Consider the following 6,939-nt stretch of genomic DNA (forward strand, 5'->3'; position numbering starts at 1 on the left):
TCCCAGCACTTTGGGAGCCCGAGGCGGGCGGGTCACGAGGTCAGGAGATCGAGACCATCCTGGCTATCATGGTGAAACCCCGTCTCTACTAAAAATACAAAAATTAGCCAGGCATGGTGGCAGGCGCCTGTAATCCCAGCTACTAGGGAGGCTAAGGCAGGAGAATGGCGTGAACCCGGGAGGCGGAGCTTGCAGTGAGCCGAGATCGTGCCACCGCACTCCAGCATGGGTGACAGAGTGAGACTCCGTCTCAAAAAAAAAAAAAAAAAAAAAAAAAAAAGGAAGAGGTTTATTCAGCCGGGAGAGTCAGCCGACTTGCATCTTAAGAGCCGAGCTCCCTGAAAAAGAAACTCTTGGCCTTTTTAAAGGCTTACAACTCTAAGGGGTCCACGTGAAAGGGTTGTGATGAATTGAGCAAGCGTGGGGAACGTGACTGGGGGCTACATGCATCAGCTAACAGAACAGAAAGTTTTGCCATGCTTTTTCATACAATGTCTGTAATTTACAGATAACACAAGTAGTTTAGGTCAGGGGTTGATATTATTATTATTACTTTTTTAACTCCTAGGGCCGGGTGGTGGTGCTAAGGTTGTCTGGCTATTTATCTTACTTCTGTTTCTTTCCAACTTTTTGCTTTCTCTCTTTCCTCCTGTCTTGTGAACTAGGCAAGGTGCGGGGAGGAGGGAGGGCAACAGGAGTAGTAGTGGTCTCCTTCCTTAATGCCTCCCCTACCTGTAGCCCACTCCCAGCCCTCAGCTCTCCAGGGAGGAAAGTGTCCTGTGCTCTTGGGGAAGACCAAGAGGAGAGGTGGCTCTGCAAATGGACACGTTTGCAGCTGGCTGTCCCACTCCTTGGCTCTGGAGGAGGGGCACAGTGTCTGCTGACTCCGTCACTGAGTGCGAGACAGATAGTCTTTCCGTAGGGGTGCGTGTGGTCTTGGTGACACCATGTGGATGTGTGTTCCTGTGTCCTTGGTGGATGACCAGCTGAGTGTGTGTCTCCTTTTGTATATCCATGTGGTACCATGCTCTTGTGGACAGAAGCACATCCTTTGGCTCCTGAGTCACAGCAATTGTAGATCTAGAGCCCACCTGGCCCTTGGGCCTCCTCTGGTCCCACCTCATCACTGCCAGATAAGGAAGCTGATGACCAGAGAAGGGAAGTGCCCAAGTGTGTGAACAGAGAAGCTGGGCTTGAACCTGGGACTTTGGACTCCATAGAACAGAGATGGTGGACCCTGCTCCAAACCTCCCAAATTGGGGTCCTCTCAGCTGGGAATCCTCTGAGGAGCAATTCAAGTACCTGGGACTTTTGCTTGCCTTCCCCCACTTCCTCTCCCCGAATCAGCAGCGTCCATCCTGGTTCCCCTGCCCCCTCCCAACCCCCAACAGGCTTTGGGCACTGCTGGAACCCAGGCAAGCCTGCCTGAGGCCTGGCCTCAAAGATAATGAACTTGGGGCTTTGCTTTACTCCTGACTAGAGCCCGTGAGTCACCCCGAGCTGCTCACCCAGGTGCTCCCACCTACAGACAGCTGAGGATAGGAGGGAGAATGGAAGAAAAGGCTTTGGGCTCTGGGAGTGAAGCCCAGGACTCAGAACAAACTCAGGAAGTGGGGAGAGGGGATGTGTGGAAAACACACAGGTATAGAAGTGTGAACACCAACGCAGCCTCTGTGGTAGCTGGATTCTCCTGGGCCTGCCCCAGCAGGGAGGACAAGCCTGCCTCAGAGACCAGCTCAGCCCAGCTCCCTGCTCAGGCCACAGCCAGGGGCTGCTTGCCCCTCCCCCGCTCCACCCAGCCCCAAACCTCAGAGCCGCCCACCCGGCCCCTGGATGGGGGCCTGGAAACTCAGCACTGCAGACTCAGGAGATTTTCCAGGCCGTGTGTGCGCCTGCGCATATGTGCTCTTTTGAAAGGCGGGGGCTGGGGGCAGGGGAAGGTTGCAGCCAGGGAAACTGATGTGAAAGGGAAGAGGTCCCAGTCTGGCCAAGAGGTGGCGGAAACATCGTACCTTCTCATCCCACCCTCATCCCACCTCACCTGGGGACATCTCACTCTGTTCTTTCTGGTAGCCTTGATCAGCAACCAAAAAGGGGAGAGGCGGGGTGGAGGCGCCCTAATTCGGAATCTAAGGAGAAGAGACACACAGGACACAGGTCTAGGTAAAGGCAGAGTGTGTCAGAACCTGCTCAAGAGTCCCCACAAAAAAGAGGCCTGCGGGGCCCAGCACAGACTCCATAGCTAGTCCTTTGGACGGAGCCTTGAGGAGGCACCTGGCCCTAAGATGCACAGCTGCCAGCCCCCAGCGCAGCCTAGGGGACAGGGAGACAGGGCCCCTAGAGGTTCTGATAAATAAGCTGGGCGTGGTGGCTCATGCCTGTAATCCCAGCACTTTGGGAGGCTAAGGTGGGCGGATCACGAGGTCAGGAGATCAAGACCATCCTGGCCAAAATATCGAAACCTCGTCTCTACTAAAAATACAAAAAATTAGCTGGGTGTGGCGGCACGTGCCTGTAATCCCAGCTACTCGGGAGGCTGAGGCAGGAGCATCACTAGAACCAGGGAGCTGGAGGTTGCAGTGAGCTGAGATGGCACCACTGCACTCCAGCCTGGTGACAGAGTGAGACTCCATCTCAAAAAAATAAAATAAAATAAATAAGCAGCAGCCTCCCCAGCCCAAACATCTCCATTCAGCAAAAGAAAAGGTACCACAAGGGCTGTATCTCCTCCCCAGCAACCACCCCCACAGACAAACCCACATCCTCTCCCTAGAGAACCCCTGGGCTTCCCCCCCCCGCTACCCTGAGGTCTCAGGGCACCTTACTGATTCCTTCTGGGGAGAGCCAGCCGGGAGGTAGAGGAGAGAGCAAGGGGCAGGTCCGGGAGTGCTGGCTTCCAAATGTGAACTGGCCTGGCCTACAGCTGTCCCAGGCAGCGCTCTTCCGGCCCCTCCCTGCTCTCCCACAGCCTGAAGCTAGGCCTTGGGCAGCCCCCACACTGGAGGAAGATAATCACCGGGCAGCAGAGAGGCAGGGTGACTCAGGACAGCCAAGCCGCCCACTCCCCCTGCTGCCTATACTATGGGGAAGGTGGCCAGGGAGTGGGGGAAGGCCTAGGTCCCCCTGACCAGGCCATGGGAGAGCAGGAGAGGGGCTGGTCATGTGTGGGTTGACACTGTGCATGTGCATTTGTGCAAACGTGGGCCATGAGGGTGTACACACCTGTCTGGATGGATGTATGAGTGGGTGTCCAGGGACAACACAGAGCGGGAGGGAGACGGGAGCCCCTGGGAAGAAAAGGCCACATTGTAGAATAGATGTCCATTTGGCTGGCTCTGGGCTTGGGAGAGAGGGAGGGACTCTTCTACCCTAAAATCTTCCTGCCAGGGTCCTGAGTTCCAGCATCGGGCAAAGAACCAGGCATTTTCCTGGACCTCCTGGCAGGCTGGCCCTGGCATCCCAGTGCCGAGCAGGGCTGGATTACTGGTCCTCTCAGCCAGGGGTAAAGGGTATGGGATGTTCCCCTTCATCCAAAAGGTAGCAGGAGGTCCTAGCTGGCCCGGCGCAGGGTTGAAGCTTTGAGACAGGGGTGCAGTTGTCACTCTGGTCGGCCTGGACTCATCCCATGTCCCTAACAACACTTCCTTGCCCCCTCACCCTGTCTCCCCTGCTGTCTCCCTGCTTCCTCTGGGATGAGGCTTCCCAGATCCAGTTCTCAGTGTTTCTGTCTCCCCCACACAAACAGGAACAAGCCAGAGCCTGTAAAGTTGAGGCAGAACAAGCCAGCTCAGGCTGGCCTAGGATTTTGTGGGTGGGAAGGATGGAGAAGCAGCCACCCAAGATCCTAGTGCTTCTCCAGAGAGGAGCCGAGGAGGGCAGCTAGGAAGGGGGCAGAGCAGGTGGAGTGTGCAGGACCCAGCAGTCCTGGCCCCCAGCAGCTGACTCTCTCGCCAGGATCCTCCCCTTGGATTGTTAGAAGGTGGCAGCCTTTGCCTCTGGGGGCCAACTGCTCCCCAGCAAGGAGCTCCCTACTCCCTAGGGGCTGGCAAGGAGCAAAGACTTCTGGGAATTCCAGATGTAACGGCCGCCTTTCCCCAGGCCGGGGCTGGGGAGGGGGGTGCTTCTGACACTTGGGGCAGGGAGCTGCGGCTCACAGCCCTGGAACTGGGAATCACTAGAGGGGGAAACAAGAGAGTCAAGACGTGTGTGGCCAGAGCTTGGGAGGGCTGAGGGCACCCACCACAGCCTCAGATGGGACAAGGCTGACTCTCAGGATGCGTCATGCCCTGCACCAGTCCCTCCCCAGCCTGGCCTGGTGGCTTGGGACATCCCTCTTTGTCCTCCCTGGAGTGGACTCTGTCCCACCCGGGATGCTGGGAGACCCCTGGGAGTGACTCCTTCCTGAACTTCCTCAGTGCTCGGCTGGAAGTGCCCCGGCAGCCCGGGTTGGGCTGAGAAAGTCAGCAGTGAGGAGGAAGAGGGAGGCTGGCGAGAGGTGAGACCCGGCAGCCATGACCTCCTCACCCTGTGCTGCTCCCAGGCCCACTTCCCCAGCCAGCTCCTCCCAGCTCCTCGGTCCTCTGGCTGCTGACTCCCAACCTCTCCTCCGTGAGCAAAGCACGCCATGAGCTGACAAGGGAGGTGCTATGATCATCCCCCAGTGGAGGGAGGAAGCTGAGGAGGAGACTGAGACTCAGCAATTTGCCCAAGGTCACACAGTTAATAAGCTACGTTTAGACTCATTATGCACAGATCTTTCTGATTTCCAACTATTACTATACTTTCTCTGGAGTCGAGGGTGGCTAGAACCTAAATCTCAACCCAGGAACACAAATCAATTCGAGTGATGGAAGTTTGAGAACTGCTGGGACCTTTTAGCCCCAGGGGTGGGAAGGTTCTGGAGGGGAGAGGGAGTCACTCCCAGGAGCCTTCCAGCAGCCCAGATGGGACAGAGTCCACTCCAGAGAGGGCAGAGAGGGGCGTCCCAAGTCACCAGGCCAGGCTGGGGAGGAGCTGGCGCAGGGCGATGATGCGTGTCTTGTGCCATCTGAGGTTGCAGTCTGCATCCTCAGCCCTCATGAGCTCTGGCCACACGCCTCCATGGATGTCCAGGAATCCCTAAGCACAGGAGAAGAAGAAGTGGGCAGGAGCCAAGGAGTGACGGTCCCCTCTACCCCACACCCACCCAGAGGGACCAGGGGATCCTTGAGAGGTCTTGCCTAATGCTCAGCCACTACCCGCACCCCCAACCCCAACTATCTTCCCCATCTCCTGGCTCCCAGTTTCCTTGCTGTGAAGCTCAGCTTCCAACTGTCCAGCCACTGCTAGGCCTCGGTCTGTGGGGGAAAGGGGTGGGCTCACAGCCAACAGGGCTCAGACCCTGGAAACTTGGGGGGACCAGGCAGACCTGTGTGGGGAGGGCTTTGCCGCTTCCTCCTCCCACCCTGTGGTGTCCTAGCTTCCTGTTCTTGATAACAATCAGCATAGGCTCAGAGCTGGGCCCTCTTTCCAACCCCCACCTGCCCCCTCCTGTGTCCCCAGGGCCCCCACTACCCACCAGTGGAAACACTGACTGGTGTAGGGGGTGAGGCAGAGGCCAGTCTCCAGGTCACTGCCCGCAAGCCTGTTAGGGATTCCCAGGTTCCTGCTTCCCTCCAGTCTGTCCTGAGCACGGGAACCAACCCCTTTCCCAGCCCTAATCGGCCTCCTCCTCAGGGAAACCCACCCCCTCTGGAGAGGAACGCAGGCTGCAAGGAAGGAGGCGCCAGGATCAGCTGGCCATGGAGGGGCTCAAAAAAGAGCCAGCCCCTGTCCCCACTGCCAAGAGCAAGGGCGGGTGCTGGGAGGCCTTCTGAGCCTCTGAGGGCCGTTCGTGTTCTTCATCTCAACCCTCCTCCCCAAGGGGCCAGCAGAAGGCCAGCCCCCTCCCGACCACCCCCTCCGGCGTGCCTACCCCCTGTGCCTAGGGTACCTCGTTTCTTTTTTGCTGTCACCGTTTGACAGCTGAATCAGGGAAGTAGGAGGAAGAAAGAGGACGTGGATTGCGCGTGCTGGGGGCCGGGAAGGGAAGGGCGTTTGAAATGTTATAAGGTAAAAGGAGGCATGCAGCGAGCATGAACCGGCTGGGCTGCTGGCCCGCAAGGAGCCTGCCAAGGTCAGGCAGGGGCAGTGGGCAGAGGAGTCTTGGACTTGGGGGCTACCCTTCAGGTCCCAGGCATCCAGGCACCCCAGCAGCGAAGAGGACATGGGAGTCCCCCGGTGTGAGGGCCAGAGACTGTCCACTGTCTGTAAGTCTTCTAAGTAGATGTCAGGGTTCTGGGAGGAGGACTACAGGGGGCTGGGGGCCCAGGGGAAGCCCCTCAGACTCCCTCCCACAAGTGGACTCTGCTATCTGCTTCCTGCTGGGCTGGCCTACACTCAGGCCGTGGGCTGTGGAGAGCTGGGCCATGGCTGTGGAGACGACCTTTTTGGCCTGGCCCCAGCCCTTTCCTTCACATTGTGAGGCATGGATTCTTGCCTCCTCTTTTTCCCCACCCCAAGTCTGTGCCACATCTGCTCTGGGAAGATGTGGTCTGTGCTTGGCCATGAATTCCCAAGGCTTGAAGCAGCAAGGGCTTTGAGGGAGAGGGCTGTGGGGCAGAAGCAGAGAAGGAGAAATAAGCCTCCGCAAGGTCAGGTTAAGCAGGAGAGCCTTGGGTTCTTTGTGGGACAGCACAGAGCTGGGGGTCAGGCGAGCTGTGCCCAGCAAGTAGGCAGCGGCTGGATGTGACAAAGACCCAGAGGAGAAACACAGAAGAGGGGAGAGGGTCTGGAAGCTGGGGAAAGCAGGACGGTCGGGAAGGCCTGGCCCCTCACCCATTCCCAGGGAACAGGGCCTTGGGCCCCAGAAGGGCACAGGCGGGAGGCAGCCGACCCCTGGTGGCAGCGGCAGCAGGCACA

This window comes from Pongo pygmaeus, chromosome 1 (genome assembly GCF_028885625.2).
Source record: "Pongo pygmaeus isolate AG05252 chromosome 1, NHGRI_mPonPyg2-v2.0_pri, whole genome shotgun sequence".
In the NCBI taxonomy this organism is placed as follows: domain Eukaryota; kingdom Metazoa; phylum Chordata; class Mammalia; order Primates; family Hominidae; genus Pongo; species Pongo pygmaeus.